Source organism: Urocitellus parryii, chromosome 9 (assembly GCF_045843805.1).
Source record: "Urocitellus parryii isolate mUroPar1 chromosome 9, mUroPar1.hap1, whole genome shotgun sequence".
Classification (NCBI taxonomy): domain Eukaryota; kingdom Metazoa; phylum Chordata; class Mammalia; order Rodentia; family Sciuridae; genus Urocitellus; species Urocitellus parryii.
In genome coordinates this window covers 127234482-127253310 of record NC_135539.1, presented here as the reverse complement: position 1 = coordinate 127253310, position 18829 = coordinate 127234482, and the positions used below count along the sequence as shown (strand labels likewise).

Genomic DNA, 18829 nt, shown 5'->3' with positions numbered 1-18829 from the left:
CAGAAGTATGTTTTGAATGTAAAAATTTCAAAGATTAAACACTATTCTTACTTTTCAAATAATTAATCCTACTTACCTAAATAAGGAAGAGCATTTTGTTCATTTGTTATAACTATATCTCTAAAACTGAGACTTAGAGCAATAAAATAAGTGATAGATGAATCTTCATTACTTAAGTCATGGTTTCAAAATAGAAACTCTCCAGATATTTTTAATGTTGTAAAATTTGTGGGTAATTTTTTTCAATTTGTGCTCTAAAATAATCACTGCATTTACTTCACAAAAGGTATTAAATTTTATCTTTTTTAAATGTGTGTGTTTTATATATCTATTCTATAATATTTAAAATGTAAAAATTACCTAAAAGTTTTCATGGTTCCTAGCCAGGCGCAGTGGCTCATGTCTGTAATTCCAATGGCTCAGGAGGCTGAAAGAAGAGGATTGCAGGTTCAAAGCCAGCCTCAGCAATGGTGAGGCACTAAGCAACTCAGTGAAATCCTGTCTCTAAATAAAATACAAAAAAGGGCTGGGGATGTGGCTCAGTGGTCAAGTACCCCTGAGTTCAATTTACAGTACCAAAAAAAAAAAAAAACAAAAAAGTTTTCATCGTTCCTTTGGGCTTATTTTAACTGAATATATATGGAATATTTAAATGTATGCCACACAAAAGGAAGAGTTAGAAGCAGCCAAAGATAGGTTTCAAAACTCATAGAATTTCATTAAATAATTCATTTATTATTATTTATTTCCCTGAAAGAAAGAAAATGTTTTCAAATACTTTCAATCAAAAGAAAGTTTTAAAGTTTCTTTGGCAAGACTGAAGAAACCATTTATTACCAAAGTCAAATGTCCAATATGGTCTAAAATAATACGTTAAAACACTGTTAACATAATGAACTTCATAGTCCCCATGAATCAAAAATCTTTTTCCAATAATATTATTGTACAATTTGTAATAAGAAATGCATATTCTAATTCTAGATACATTTTCATTTGATATTAATAAGTGAACCCTCTTCTTAGAAAGAGGATGCATATATGTGACAATCAATTTTTTATTTTTCAATAATTTTATTAAAGCCTGACTTAATGCAACACTACTAACTGATTTGTCTTAAATACATTGTTAGAAAAATCTAATTTTATAGATGGAAAAGCCATTGCTAAACAGGTTCAAATGAAATTTCTCCAAGAAACAAACAAAACAAACAACAAAAAGCTTAGTTCAAATTCTAGAACATTCACATTTGCAGATAGTGCCTATAACTATTCTCCATCCATTTCCTATTTCATCTTTTTCTTGATCTTTTCCTTCCCCTTACCTAGAATTTCCTATTTTTCACTCCCAATCTCCCAAAGGTAACATAATATTTCTAGGAAATCTAGATACAATCTACAAAAAATAGAGAAAATTTTGCTTCTCTTTTACTAATGTATATTAGCTAATTTCTGTATATTCACTAGTTATATTAAATAATATATATGTAATATATATAATTTAACAATAGAAGATGTAAGTAGCATTTTTTACATAGCAAGACTATATTTAATATTTTATTTTAAAGAATAATATGGTTTTTGTCCTTAACTATGAATATTTTAATATTCATAAAGTGATCTTTAATTTATTGTTTACTGGGTAATTTTAAACAAAAGTAAATGTTGAATTTTGAGTCCTCTTTCACATTAAAGAGAATAAGTTTCTTAAGGGTTTTCTGAGACTTACTAACGTGGTTACTAACTCCCTAATACTGAATCATTTTAATATTTCTGGAATAAATCACAGTTGGAAAAACTGAATAATTTTTCAAAGAGGTTGCATTCTATTTGTTAATATATATTTAGGGTTTTGTCTACTATCCATAAGCGAATTTAAGCTATAGGTTTCCAGGTCAAAATTCATAACACTTAAATGTAAGTGCTGACTACATATAAAGAATTTGAAACATTTTAAGTGATTCTGTGGGGTTCTTTAATGGAAAGGAATTTGGGGGTAATTTTCAACTATATAAAAGAGCTACAAAATTATGACCCAGAATATGGAGAAAATCAATCTTCCTTAGTATACTAGTTACCTTTCCATGATTATAACAAGTTATCACCAAATAATCAATGAGTTATAAAAAAGGTAGTAATTGCTCATGGTTTTAGAGGTTCCATTCCCTGATATAGTTGGTCTCACTCTTTGGGGACTGCAACAAGGCAGCATATCATGGTCCACATGCAGCAGAGCAAAATTGCTCACCTCATTGCCAGGAAACAAAATGAGGGAACTGGAAATATCCTGGGTCATACAGTTTCCTATAAGGGTCCACTCTTATTTTTCTCTTGACCTCCCCAAAGACCACTCCTCTGAAAACTTCCACCATCTCCCACCCATGGCCACTCTGTGGAACACCTTTTAGAACTGGACCTTTGGGGACATTGAAGATCCAAATTATCGCACTCAGGAATGCATGAGATAAAATTAGGGGACAAAAAAAAAACCTTGCAAGTTCAATTCCAGGGACCAGTGTAATAAGGTGAACATTGCCATAAAGTGAGTCATATACTCTTTCTGTTTTCTCAATACAAATAAAAAGTGACATTTACACTATACTGTAGTCCTTTGTACCTGAAAATGTGTAAATCTCAATTAAAATATTTTATTGTCAAAAATGCTGTCAATCATCTTCTTTTCCTTAAGCAAATCCTAAAAGTCTTGCTAGTAGAGGATTTCGACTTGATGTTGAGTTTCTAATTGATCATGGGAGTAGTTGCTGAATGTTGGGAGGGCAATTTCTTAAAATAAGATAACGACAGAGTTTGCTCCTTTTATGAGAAGTTTCTCTATGGCATATAATGTTGTTTTATAGTATTTGACCTACAATAGAACTTCTTTCAGAATTGGAGTAAATCCTTTGAAATTCTACTGATACTCTATAAATTATGTTTGTGTAATTTTCTCAGCCATTTATCATCATTTTAACAGTGCTCACCAACCTCTTCACCAGGAACATATTCCACCTCAAAAAAACATTTTCTTTGATCATTCTCAAGCAACTCTTCATTCATTCAAGTTTTTATCATATAACTAAAGGAACTTAGGGATATTTTCAGGCTGTGCTTGTAATTCTGTTCATCTTGTTATTTCTACATATGCAGTTAATTCTTCCATGGAAGTCTAACCATCCCCCACCCAAGTCATCCCTGAGAGCTGCAATCAACTCCCAAACTCCCATTTATGTGGATATTTTGACCTCCTTCCATAAATCAAAAATTTTCTTTTTGACGTTCGAAATGGTGAATCCTCTGCAGAAGGTTTTCAATTTACTTTGCCCAGATCCATCAAAGGCATCAGTGTCTGTGGCAGATAGAGTCTTGTGAAATGTATTTCTTAAATAATAAGAACTGAATGGTGAAATTACTTCTTGATCCTTGGGCCTGAGAATAGATGTTATGTTAGCAGTCATGAAAATAATCTGGTCATAGGTGTCCACTGGAGCTCTTGGGTGACCCAGTGCATTGTCCATGAGTAGTACTATTTGAAAAAAAAAAAAAAAAAAAAAAAAAAACTTTTTTTTTCTCCCCTCTGAAAAGTAGGTCTCTACTTCGGTCTTAAAAAATTCAGGAAGCCCTATTGCAAACAGATGTGCTGTCATGCAGGCTTTGTTTTTTTCATTTATAGAGCACAGGCAGAGTAGATTTAATATAATGTTTAAGAGCCTGAGGGCTTTGGGAATGGTAATTGAGCATTGGCTTCAATTTAAAGTGGCCACTGCATTTTTCTGTAACAAGACAGTAAGCTGGACCTTTGAAGATTTGAGTAAGGCATGGATTTTTCTTATTTATAAAATCCTTAGATGGCATATTCTTCACTAGGAGGCTGCTTCACCAACAGGGAAAATGTGTTGTGTAATGTGGCCCACTTCATCAATTATTTTACTTGTATCTTCTGAACACCTTGCTGTCCATTCTAAGTCAGCAAGGCTGCTGCACCTTGCATTTTTCTGTTGTGGAGATGGCTTCTTTTCCTAAACATCATGGATCACCCTCTGTAGCTTCAAATTTTTCTTCTTTAGCTTCCTCATCTCCCTCAGTCTTCACAGAACTGAAGAGAGTAGGGGCCTTGCTGTGGATTGAGCTTAGGCTTAATGGAGAGTTGTGGCTGGCTTGATCTGTCCATATCACAAAATCCTTTTCCATATCAGCAAGGCTGTTTCACTTCCTTTTCACTCATTTGCTCATTAGAGTAGCAATTTTAATTTCCTTCAATTACTTTCCCTTGCATTTAAACATGGATGTTAAGTGCAAGTAGCCTACCTCAGCTTCAGACACATTTTCCCATCTAACCTCGATCATTTCTAGCCTTTGATTTAAACAGATGTGTGAATCATCCTTTTATTAAATACCTAGAGGTCACTATAGGATTATTAATTGGTCCAGACTTAGAATTGTCTTTTCTGAGGGAATAAGGAGGCCTGAGCAGAAGGAAGGAAACAGGGGAACAAACGATTGGGATGTGTGTTCTTAGAACACACATAACATTTACAGATTAAATTTGTTGTTTTACCCGAGCATTATTTTAGTGCCTCAAAGCAATTACAATAGAAACAGCAAATATCACCAAAGTTCAGTATAAGAGCTGTAGCATGTGGCAGTGCTTTAAATATTGTTAGAATTACCAAAATATCACACAGAGGTGCCAAGTGAACACATGCTATTCACTATAGCACCAATAGACTTTATTAGCAGGATCACCCTAACTGTTTAATCTGAGAAAAGATGCAATACCTGCAAAGTTCAAAAGAATGAAGCATAATAAAAATGAGGTATGCGTGTGCTAAAGCAATGATCACCAATATTGTATTTCACATATCAAGAAAATACAGGTAATATTGAGCATGTTAGCAGAAACGTGGAAACGATTTTTAAAAACCTGAATTAAACTTCTAGAAATATAAACTACAATATGTAAGATGAAAGATGCACTGCATAGAATTGGCAACAAATTATTCATTTTAGAAAAAAAATACTATTGATCTTAAAAAACAAAGACATAGAAACTTTCTAAAAAGATCCTTCTTCCCCAAATTGAACACAGCCTCAGTGGACTGAGTGAAAACTTCAAATCACCTTGCATACATCAAACTGGAGTTTCTTCAAGAGAAGAAAGATGGTAGTTTAAATAAAAAGCATTTTTCAATAAATGAGGATTTAAAATTTTAAAATCTTGATGAAAACAATAAACTTGGGCTGGTGATATAGCTCAGTTGTAGAGTACTGGTCTAGCATTTGCAAGGCCATTGGTTCAATCCCCAGCAACACAGAAAAGAGAAAAGAAGAGAGAAAAGACTTGTGAAGAATCTATAAACAGAAAATGCATAGGATTCATAGGAAATGTGAAGAAACTACAGTGAAGAAACTGCATCATGACATAATATAATCAAGTAGTTTGACATTGATGGTAAAAGAAACTTAAAATGATCCAAAAATACACACACACTACACACACACACACACACACACACACACACACACACACACACACCATATAGAGTAACAGAAAATGTAAATCAGAAGACAGAGGAGGGACATCTTTGAAATCCTGAAAGGGAAACAAACATTCCTTCCAATTTAATGTTCCACATTCAGTAAAAATATCTTTCAATACTAAAGAAAAAATAAGAGCTTTTTCTCAGAAATAACAAAAACTGAAAGAAATACGCACTAACTGACCTGTACCAGAGATAATATTAAATGAATATCCTCAAGCAGAAGGAAAATGATAGTGGCTGGAATGAAAAACATTGCAGGCAGTAACTGTGAGGAAGTATAAAACTTCTATGGAATATGACATATCTTATGTAATATATGATACAATACAATATATATACAACATAATGGACTAATTAAAGTAAATACAAAAATATTCCATTGTGGAATCTACAACATGCATAGATGATAAAATACCTTCAACATAAAGACAAAAGCAGGGAGAATATAAACTATCATACATTGCTTCAAAATTCCCATCTATATTATATAGTATGATATCGCTTCAAGATAGTTTCTGATAAATTAATGTACTCAAATAAACAGAGAAGGATTTATAAATGACAGATGAAAATGGGATTATAAATAGCCAAATTTTTAAAAGAAAGTAGAAAAACCAGAAAAAAAATATAAAGAAGAAATGAGAATAAAAAAGACATTATTATTGCCGTATGTATATGCGTGATTGCATGAACAATGTGATTCTGCAACCTGTACACTCAGAAAAGTAAGAAATTATACCATATCTGATCCAAATGTAGGATATGTCAAGATCATTGTACTGTCATGTGTAACTAATTAAAACAAATAAAAAATATATATTCAAGTAAAAAAAATTCACACTAAATATTTGTAGACAGCATGAATTAATTGTCAAAAGCTATAAAAAAGAAGAAATGAGGTAAGTAGAACACAAATAAAAATCATGAATTTAAATCCAAGCATATTAAAATTATGTAAATTATAAGTCCAACATTTCAATTAAAAGACAAAGATGATAATGATGATTTGATAGTTACATGAACTGATATGAATTCCAAGTAGGAAAAAAAAAATGCATTTCAAAAAAACAGTGCCTGTAGCCAAGGCACAAATAAGACCATGGGGTGACCTAATCAATGAGCAAACACAAAGCCACTCAGAATGATGGCTAATGTATACAATAAAGTAAAATAATTATTGAATAAGATGAGTTTCTTTTCAAGTTCATGCTAACAAAGGTGGCAGAAAAAATGCATTTGTAATTGTTTGGTATTTTTCTCATAACTATTTCAAAGTTGGCAAATAAGCTCAATAAAACCTTTTGTTCATTAGTACTTTTCTAATCCACATACCTATTTAAAATGTTGTTCTGTTTTAATAGGCAGAGAACATGCCTGAGTCCTGTACTGATGTTTAAACAAGATTTACATTTCAGCTTTTATGATAGGCTTTACATTTCAACAATATGTGAGATTCCAAAAAAATTCTACAAAGTCTTTACTTAGAATGTTATGCATCCTGTTGTAGAAAACAGACCCGTAGAGAGGCAGCAGGCAGCACTCAGAGAAGGGACTTTTAAAGTTTAACTCCAAACTCTGAGCCCTGATCCCCAGTTTCTCACAACATTTATAGGTTATTTGGTATCATTTAGACCTATCCTATCATTGGGGCTTTTTTCCTCTTTTTTTTTTTTTAATATCCTAATCTAAGTGAATAAAGGCCTTGTGCAGGGTCTCTAACATAAACCATGCTTACAGAAACAGATAAGAAGCTGCTCTTTTCACAGGTTATCTGTTAAATCTCTAACCCTGGGAGACAGGCACAGGGGTATTTACTTTTCAAGAAGAAGTAGACAAATTACTAGAGAGAATAATTTACAATCCAAAAGGTTGAGACTCATGGTTAATTAGGTTTCTTAAAGAAAGCTTGACAGAAGGGGAGAGGAACTTGATACTTTCCCCAGGCAATGGTTTCTTAGCATGTTTTAATAATTTAATTTTACACCCAGGTTTGGTTTTGCCATCGCAATAGTATTGAGATGAATGATAGGCTTTTGAGGAAGACATGATTTCTTTCTATTCAGAGTTGTGAGGCCAGCTTCAGGGTAGAAATGCTTCCATTTTTAACAAAATTCCTTACAGAAGTAAATCTTCTTCGGCAGCAAAGATTCAACAGCCATCACTACAATCTAGTGTCTTGGAAGATTCTGCTAAATGGCAAGCTGATTGACAAGGTTTTTATAGCATCTGCATCAACATCAGTGTATTTTTGGCCCATCAGGAAAGAAGGACATGAAAGAAAGTTATCTCCAGACCAAACTAACAATATTGAAATGTTTCTGCCCAGATGATTGAAATTGCTGCTGGCTTCTTCTTGCCAATAGACTTTAGTTCTCACTCTTTTTTTCTTCCTACTCCTCCCACACAATTGTCATGTGGTGGAATCCCTTGCCTATTTCATGTCTCTGTTCAAATTAGCATCTCAGAGAAATAGTGAACTCTAATTGAAATTGCATGACATGCTCTGCTTAATTTTTCATCATCATTATCACTACTGAAGTAAATATTTTTCTCTTGTGTATTTCTATATCATTCAAAGGATTGAAAGCTTCAAAAAGGTAAGGAAATTGTCTTTGAATATCATATTTACAATCTCCTGAAAAGCTTCACATTCTGTATTTAACTAACAATACTATTTTCTGCAATAGAGGTGTTGAGAAAGTTCTTAGACTTTTTTTGCAGGGGTCTGGGCGGGGGGGGGGGGGGGGGGGCGCGGCAGTTTCCCGGGATTGAACTCAGAGGCACTCTGCCCCTGAAACACATCCTCAGCCCTAGTTTGTATTTTATTTAAAGACAGGGTCTCACTGAGTTGCTTAGTGCCTCCCCATTGCTGAGGCTGCCTTTCAACTCACAATCCTCCTATCTCAACCTCCCAAGCTGCTGAGATTACAGACATTCAACACTGTGCTCAGTCCTTAGACTTCAATTTATGTTTACATTATTCTTTTTCCCTGTCACTTAGAGGCCCTAAATCTAGGTGTGAATGATGAAGTTCAATGAGATTCAACTTGGCACATCCCTAGTAATCGATAGAATTTTGAAAATTTCACATGTGTGTAACAAACAAAACTCTTTAATTCTAATAGATATTAATGAGATATGAAATGAGTTAGAAGGAAACCTGTTTTTTGGTTATTCTAAAACAAAATCAAATCTTTGCAAAATATTCTAATTAATACTACTTCATTGAAATTTTTACTTTTCACCATATGAAGGAGGCTATTACATTGGTGACACTGGTGGCAGCCAAAATTAGACATACCTTTTGGTACACTTTCTCTGCTACATTCCTTTCTCAGTAAACCTGAGCATGACTTGGGATTTGCTTCATCCAATACAATTTGGCAGAAACAACACTAAGATGCTTCCTTCCAGTTCTAAGTCTTCAGACCCTGGAAGCTTGTGCTTCAGGGTCCTTGGGAACCTGAACACAGACCAAAGAAGTCCAACTGCCCATCTGGAGAGACTGTGTAGAGGGATGCAGTGGTAAAGTCACAGGAGAAGAAGGGGTGATTGAGACTACATGAAGAGAAGCAGATGAAGAGGAGGTTCCTCCACTTTCACATTTCCTCTGTGCCTCTCTGTGAGCTCTCCCTTTCCATTAATCTATAAAGATTCTGGTTGTTGAGTTTAATAATCCAGTATTACCTCATCTTAACTAATTAAGTCTTCAAGGGCTTTATTTCTAAAGAAGCTTACATTCGGAGAAATTCTAGGTGAACATGCATTTGCAGTGACATATTTCAGTGCAGTACACCAGTGATCTCAGTAAGACAGCTGATTTCAGTCTTGACTCTAGCTGAATGTAGCCACACCATACTGATAGTCCAGCTGACCTCAGTCCTTATGAAAGAATGGTGAAAGAAATAAAATGATTGTTGCCATTACTGTGGTATGTTATTGTGTTATTTGCTGCACATCAATATAGACTGGTTGAAATTCTTCTCAGCTTCCTGAGGACTCATACTAAGACTATGCCAACGTATTACCACATAGAAAGTGAATGACTGAGTGAACAAAATGCATGCTCAATGTTGGACTTTAATCTGTTGACTGTCTAGCAAACAAAAAGCATCACAGAGAAGCACAATTCAAAGCCAGGGATTAGCTACACAGCCAATCACTATTCCTCATGGTCGATCAATACAGTCAAGTTGTAAAGTCATCTGTTTATGCTAGGTAATTTTACAATCAAGGATTACAGTTAATTTAAAATGTCCTTTGAAAAAACAATTACTTCTTTAGTCAATTTGAACTTTTACTTATTGATCAACACTGCCAGTTTTAGCTGGGGTTTATTTAATGTTGCTTTATAAAATGTTTATGACAATGGAGACTATTTACTTGCAGTAACAACACTTAGATCAACAGTCTCAATTTCCCTTTGGATAAGAACATAAATTAGAAATAACTCTTCTTTTCTCTCTCCCCCCATCAAGTGTTCCTGTACATAAAAACTTGAAAGTAATCCTTTAGTCTTCTTCTCAGTTCTTTTATAAATTTGAATCTTCTGAAATTCTATGTTTAAAAAAATCTGCCTTGATGAACCACTTCAGAGTTGTATTTAATCTGGTCGTTTGCATAGTGATTAATTTAAAAGGTGTCTCATTCTTTAAAGCACAATTACTATTTTCTAGTTAAAAAAAATCATGAACTGTTTTTTCCCAGCCCATGATAATTTTCCCTGTATAAAAGTCTGATATTCAATGTAGGACTTAAGCAACTCAGTGAGACTCTGTCTCTAAATAAAATATAAAATGGGCTGGAAATGTGGCTCAGTGGGTAAGTACTCCTGGGTCCAATCCCTAGTACCCCCCCCAAAAAAAAATCTGATACTAAATTGTTATTAATTCTTTTAAAAATACCAACACCCATTTTCAAAAATTTTGTGGAGATATAACACTATGATCAAAGATTCATATTTCTCAAAAATATATATATGCCCAATTCAATATATTGATTGGTTTTAATAGGATATTTAACAAAAGAAATCTTAGTCCTTGTTCTTTTCTTTTAACAATATGTATTTTAAGAAAAATGGCGAAGAAAACGCATTTTGTACTCTGTCCAAATTCCATTGTTAATTTTCTTCACTGTAAAATAAATAGACCACATTTTAATCTTTCATTGTATAAATATTAGATTTTCCTAGGAAAGTATATAGAAAGTTGCCACTCTGTTCTGTTTAGAAATGTGCTCATATTTTGCACTTCTAGACAGAGAAAGATTATCTGAGAACAGTAAGATAATAATCCAGTTATTTCAAAACAATAAAAAGTCCCCCTTCTTGGTTGAATACCATCATTTTTTTCTGACTTTCAGTTTGAAAAAAAATAAATAAAATGAATTTTTGTGACTAAATTGTAAAAGTCATGTATAGATATGAATCTAAAATTGCTCTTATGTGTTTTAACTTTCTTTATTCAAGCAGAAGTAGCATTTCTTTTATTATTCTTTGGAATCACATAAAATCACCAAACACAACTATTAAATGTAATAGCTGTACACATTAGAAATTCAAGGTTGAAGTAACTAGAATGAAACAGCAGATTTTAAAGGAACAAGACTGTCACTTAGTGTCAATGTTACAATTCCATTTATCAGCTCCATTAACTTAATGGTCAGAAAAAAATTCTCCATACTTTCTTCTCCCCGGTGCATATTCCCTCTCACACACATCTGAACTAATGCTAATGGTAAAGTGATGCTATCAGCATTCTTTTATGTAGCTTTTATTGTTTTCCATAAAATTCTGTCACTGGGATAAAACTAATGATTTTATACATCTGGCCTATCCACACAAACTCCATTTTTACTTTTGTAATTTTCATGCAAGCCTTCTTTTCCACTCCTTTAACTTAGAATAGTTTTGTCCCATGAAAGTTGAAATATCAAAGAGTCAGAAACCTCATCAAAGAAAAACAGGGACTTTACCACTTTTTCATTGTAGATCTTCATGTGAAGCCTTTTAGATGACTATTTATCTCTCCAGGCCTCATTTATATTACACACTATCACACAATAGACTTTCTGGTATTTAATGCTGAAAACTCCAACTGGTGATGTGTAGTAAAATTTTACTGCTTATCTCACACACACACACAAAAAAAAAAATAGAAAAAAAGGAGCAATTCCTATACCTTCTTTGCAGTTGAAAAGTTCAACCTTTATCTGTTTAGCCAGCTTTAATTCAAGATAGGTCTCTTTCCACAGAGAGGAGAATTGCTGAAACATCAAGCCTTTTATAGCAATTCCTTTTGCAAGCTGATTTGCCTGCTGATGCACATGCATTTCCCCTTCTCCCAAGGAGTTTATGTGTTTCTTTTATAAAGAAGTCTTACCTGATGGATGTGTCAATAATACACCTTTTTCTGGTTTGGGGCAATTTTTGTGTGTGTGCATACATTTATACATATTACATATGCTGTTTTGTTAATCGGTCATGCACTTCTTAAATCACGTGGAATCTCTTGAGAGTCCTGGATTATATCCAGAATATTTGAATGAAAGTGGATAAATGAATTTTGACATGCTATTTATTGGTACAAATCAAGATGTCACAGCTGTAGGTACCTGATCATAGAGGTAATTATCTCACTAGATTCCTGTAATGCTCTGCTCTTTTAGTGTATACATATATTTCTGAAATAGCTAACTAGTGCTATGTTCTTTATTGCTTCATTTGATTGGCATTTTAATGAGATGTTAAGTAGAAATGATAGTTAAAGTAGTTTATGCCTTTTTTGCCTTTATTCTCACATTAGATTTCATACTCTGTTTTTGTTTTGATTTGATTTTTTTGAGAAAAATTTTTGCTTTATTTTTTCAAATGTTTGCAAAAATTAGCAGCCAGAATACCTCAATCATTCCCTGGTTTCACTGCTTACCAGTTGTGTAACTTTGATTTAATCACATAACATTTGTTGCTGTTGTTAAAAATATTTTAACTTGTTTCAAGGGATAATAATCACTGTTTATTTCATATAGTTTTGTGAAAGAATCATGTAAAATAAAATATAGTGCCCTTTTCCTGAAAACTATACAACTCCATACCTAAAATGTGAAATAACTAAACTAAAATGAACACAAAATTAATTCAACTAGGTTTTCTTTTACACATCCATCCTTGATAAGGAATGCCAGGTACAAATAAAACAAAAATCACAGAATAATACATTTGAGCAAACTATAGTTGCTAACCCCTATCGAATGCAATCATTGAACACATGTAAGAAAAAAAAATGTAGTTCTCTCTGAAGATTAAAAGACTAGAGACGTGTTTTATATAAATAAAAATATTTACTTATAAATATTAATATCTTTCATTTGGTGGGTAAGTTTTATAAAATTTTTTTAAGTGAGGGAGTAAGATGATGGATTTCTAGATGGAAAATAGTTATTTTTCTATGGGATAGATTTTCTGAATTTTTACAAGATGTAAGGTGAACTGTAAGGAATAGTGGGTCAGGCCTGTTCATTTTCCACACATGAAAAACCTGCATTTAATTTTAAATGCCTTGCATCTCCTGAAGTTCTGCCCTTTATATTTTTACTTATCCTCTGCATAGCAAGCAGTATGTAAGATTTCAACTTCATTTCTACATTTCACTCAAATGCACTTTACCAAATTGAGATAGAAAGTGTGAAGCGTGACTGGTTTCCATTTTTAACTTCCTTTACCAGGTGCTCTTAAAACTTGCCAAGTGAAATTTTAATCTCCTGGCTAAGTATTGAAATCTACCTCTCACCTTATAATTATTTAAGATTTATGGTTAATTATTCACCATGCTTTTTAGGCATCTTCTTTACCAATAAAATATATTTTTCCAGTTTTTGATGAAATATTTTTGTTGTAATCACTAAGAAAATTTGGGATTTACATATCGACTTCATCTTTGTGATTTAAAAAAGTAGAAGCTACTGTTCAATACAAAGTTTAGAGTAGCAAAACTGAAAAAAATAAACGAACTAAAAAGTGAGCATATTTAACTAGATTCTGCATACACAGGTACAAGATGAAGTATTTATTACTTCTACATGATGAATAACATTTTTCACTGCTGGGGATTGAACCTAGGGCCTTGTACATGCGAGGTAAGTGCTCTAACACTGGACAACATCCCCAGACCAGAAGACAATTTTAAAAAATATGAAAATAAATAAAAATGAAAAAATGAAAATAAATAAAAATCCAAAGTTTGATATTTATTAATGTTTTAACCCAGAAGTATTTTCATATATTTATATCATTGATTGCTTTAAAATATTTTGCTCATGATGGGAGAATAAATAAATAAATAAATAAATATGTATGGCTTTGATGTTAAAAATTGCTTATCATTCCTTGAGAGGTCAATAAATATAATACCATATTAGGGTAATATAGGCAGATATTTTAAAAATGAAAATAAAGGCGTTAACATAAAATTTCAAAGTTAAACTAGCTTTTCAGAAAAAAGGACACTTTAGTTTATTAATAAAAATAATGTAATAAAAATATACATGGTCAGTCTTTCATAGGGTACCGAGAAAATACCACTGTAATGGATATGTCTACTAGGACTATCTAGAATAATCAACCTGGTTCTTAATTTGTAATAATGAGTTTATTAAGCAATCCACAGACATGTGTAATAAGAAATTCACATCTTACATAGTTACATATTAAGTAAAAAAGATGGTTGACATAAGAGGAATCAGAAAATTTATAGAATGGAAAAAATATTACAAAGGTTTCTCATTAACGCCTTCATAAAATTTAACATAATGTGTTACTCATAATTAGCTGACAAACAGGTGTGCATACAATCAATTAAAACCAAATACAATTATTTGACTTAAAACTATTATTCCTATTTCCTTTAAAATAAATGGTGAAAGAATTTATAGAACTCATAACCTAATACATTAGTTCTCCTTCTTATCCCTGAGGGTTACATTATAAGACTCCAGTGGATATCTGAAATTGAGGATAGCACTGAAACTTATATGAAATATGTTCTTCCGTATATGTACAGACCTATAATAAATTTTAGTTTATAAATTAGGCAAAGTAAAATATTAATAACAATAGTAATAAAAGAGTAATCATGACAATTAAATATATTTCATTAACATTAACACAAAATTAATTCAAATTAATATAAAAAATTAACACAAATTAATATAAAATTTCTTTTTCATATAAAATTTCATTTCAAATTATGTAAATATGCTTTCTGTTTCTCAAAATTTATTCTTTTGTATTATTCAGCTTTCATTTCCTATTTATTTTGAAACAGGGTTTCACTAAGTTACCCAGGATGGCTTTGAACTTATGAGTCTCCTGTCTCAGCCCCCATAGTAACTATGATTACAGGTATGAGCCACTATGCCAAGCTTCAACATATGTTAATGGATTGTAGATCTTAGCAATCTCAGTATGAACTGATTGTTTTTACTTATTATTAAGAAAACTTAATTTGTTTTTACTTCATGGAATTATTTTACAGTTTCTCTTTGTCATATTTGAACTACCAGTTTCTTTACTCTTGTGCTTTGAATCCATTAATAAGTAGAGTTGAGGGTTACTTGAACATAATATGGTCACTAAGTGCTACTGGTCAATTAGCACATATAGCAAGGATATGAATATTGGGGGCAAAGGGGTGAGTCATGCCCTTGTCACAATGGAGATTCATGGTATGAGACTGTAACAGATTATGCAGAATGGCACACAATCAATTTAAACTTATAAATTACTTATTTCTAGAATTTTCCTCATATTATTTTTAGGCTGTAGGTAATTATAGATAATGAAAACAGTGAAAGGCAAAATTGAGAAGGGGGGGTAGTTGTTGTGTGTGATTTAACCAAATGTGTGATCAGTTAAGAGCTCTTTGGCAAGTGCAATGTACAACCTTAAAATTATAATTTAGTTTTGATAGTTTTGGAAGGAAAGCTTTCAAAAGTATTTGACCTTTAGAAATGTATTAAAAATTGTTATTTTTTCAAGCGGTTCATAATAGAGGGAGACGTGGGCTTCATGATTTTTTTTGGCTTGTAATGAAAATTAAATGTGTATAACAATACAGATTTAGAATTGAATGGAAATAAAGCCTCTAATCTTGGAAATTCAAATGAGGTCAGCCTAGGTTATTTCCCTTAATTCAGAAACTCTACTAATAGAAATCTAAGTTATTAAAATATGTTCAAACCATATGTGTGTATGAACACATTTTTATTATCTATTCAAGCAAAATCTGAATATATCTTTAATTCTTGATACTTTTTTCTTCTCTTCATTTTGGTTATCTTTTAAAATAAATTTTTAATATCTTTTAAAATAAATTTAATTAATTTTATTACAACAATCTTTTTTGCATGTCCTTACATTACTAGATAATTATGTGTTTATATACTAAAATTGATGTCTCAAGCATATATAAATCTATGTATATTATATGCTAACAATAAAAAAACAGTGCAAAACAGCAAGAGAATGATTTTATTGGATATGAAATCAAAACTATTCAAAAAAGAAAAGCATTTCCTCTGTATTTAAGAGGATTGCTTTCAGGACCTTCTGTAGGCACCACAATCTAAGTATGTTTGAGTGCCTTATATAAAATGCATGATATTTGCACAACCCCTGGGTACTGTATTGGTCTTTTGATTACTGATAATATCAACACAACATAAATACTACTTATCTACTTGTTATACTGTATTGCTTATGGAGTAATGTCAAGAAAAAAACAGACTAAATATGCCTAGGCATAATGGCATAATGCCAGAATCCTGTGTCTAACTACATAGTTAATAAAGTTCAGCAACAATATAGCATTTTAATAATATTTTTTGATCCTAGTTTGTTTGACTTCTTGGAAGAAAAACTTACAGTTATGGAAGGCTAACTGTAACATGCTGTAACATGATATTACATTAAACTACCAGTACATCATAAAATTTCAAAACAAATATTTCTATTAATATTGTATTATCCTGAAACTATAGATACAAAAATGTAAAAAGATTAGATTGCACAAATCATTGAATTATATAGACATGATAATTGTTACTTGACTGTATTGGCTAAAAGACAACTCTGTATTAATTGCATAAAAACACGGCACTTCTAAATTTACTTTATTCATTAATTTAAATTTGTATTTAGCTATTTACATATATGCCATTTTCACCCTTGCTTGATTTAACTGGAATCTCTAGATAGGTCACAGTTCTCAAGTTTAATAAAATGGAATATAATAGGTTTAATAGAAATTCATAAATTATCAATGTTATTTGGAGTAACACATACATAATTTATTTTTGTCAATGCCCAGTGCATTTTGTAACTTGAAAGTAAACACAGAAAGTAAGGATGTTGTATATAATATCCTCATTAGCATATCTTTCAAGATATAAAAAGTAGTAATCTGCAACCATGAAGGCTGATTCCAAAGAACCTATTTATTTATTTAATTTGTTGCTATGGATTTGAAATTAGTTCTGTTAAGAAAATAATATTAAGGAACTAGTAAGGATATGACCACATTCAAGGAGACATAAAATTTATGTAAAACCACCAGTTAAAACAGACTCCGTTCAAATTACACCAGTAATTAATTCAAACCTAATTTGGTCACAGAAGAGATCAGGCTCTCTCAGAATGGAGTTCATTGGCAGGATCTGACATGGAAAGGATTTCCTTTCACGAGTTGGTCAGCAGTAAGGACAATGGATAAGACAGAGGTAAAATTCATCCATATAAAATGTCAAGAAATGATCAGAAACAGACAATTGTTATTTAAGCATTTGAAGAAAGTATAAAGATTATTGTAATATTACACAGAGAAAGAAAGCAATTATTTAAGATTTAAACCAATATCAGTATGACTCATGAAATCTGATTCTTACAACACTGAAGATTTCAATGCAAAGGAAATGCAAAATGTCCATAAATATTATCTAAATGTATGAATTGTTTAAAACATCACTAATAATAGAGTATGTGAAAATTAAAATAAAACTACCATTTTATTCTCAAACTACTAACTAAATTAACATTGCTGAATGCATATTATGTTTCTGGCGAGAGCATGGGTTGTCATTTAGTTTTGAGAAAATTTTCATAAACCATGAAAATAAAAATTCAAATTGGAGTCAGAATCCTACTTGTAAATTTAACCTGAAGAAATAAATATACCAAAGCATAAAGATGTATACATATTAGATCATTAATTTGTTATGATATCAGTATCTTGTATGTTTGTATATACCTAAACTCTTCAAATTTGATACATAAATACATAATATAAACTCTGATTTATATTGTGTTAATTTTTCCTCAATAAAGCTGTTAAAAAATAAAAGGATGAAAATAGAACTTGCCTGGAAAAATTTTTACACAAATAGAAACTAATATAGAAAGCTGTGATCACTTTTAATTTCTCCACCTAAATTAGCCATAAACTGCAAATAATTAGTGAAGTTTACAACATGACAGCAAAAGTAAATGAAGATTTTATTAATGGATTTAAATTTAAAGAAAAAGTAGCAGATGGAGGACGGTTGGAATAATTAGAAGAAACCACAGCCAATAATAAAAGGTATATGAATCACTGGCAGAGATGGAATCTTCTTAGACAAATCTTTTCTGATTCGGGTCAGACTTCACTCTGGTATTTGAACTTAGCAATATGACTTTAAATGCAGGCTTTAATTTAAAATCTATCTGAAGTACAACTGGGAACTAAGATTGAAGAAATAGTTAAGAATATTAATATAAAAGCAAAGATATTGATAATAAACATAAAGTAAACTTGTAAAGGCCTACTTTGCATTTAACAGAATCTAAAAAAAGAATAAATACAATGGAGAAAAAAATTATCATATAAATTATGAGGTAAATTTCTTCATGTAATTTTGTCTTTTATTTTAAAAGACTCTTGAGTGTCCAGGAAAACAGCTAGAGGAAGGGGGTGGGGATATAGCTCAGCTGGTAGAGTGCTTGCCTAGCATGCACAAGGCTCTGGGTTCAATCCCCAGTCCCACAAAAAAGAAAAAAATAATAATAAAAGGTGTCTATTTAAAAAAGAAGAAAATGGCTGAATGGGTTAATGAAAATAAAATCCATGAAAGTCACTTGAAAATTTTGGTTTGTATAGACACAATATTTTTAAGGGTTATTCTCTTCTCTTTATATCCTGGTTAGTGATTTAACAGAAATTTTATGTGTCTTTTACTTCTAAGCTTTACAGAAAGATTTGCAT

The 18829-nt window shown here is 31.6% G+C and overlaps 1 non-coding gene across 1 annotated transcript; it reads left to right on the top strand.

Annotated features, from left to right (window-relative positions):
• The first annotated feature begins 18538 nt into the window (after positions 1–18538).
• Positions 18539–18612, top strand: Trnaa-agc (transfer RNA alanine (anticodon AGC)). Its single transcript has one exon. It is a non-coding gene; the product is annotated as a tRNA-Ala (tRNA).
• Positions 18613–18829: the final 217 nt, after the last annotated feature.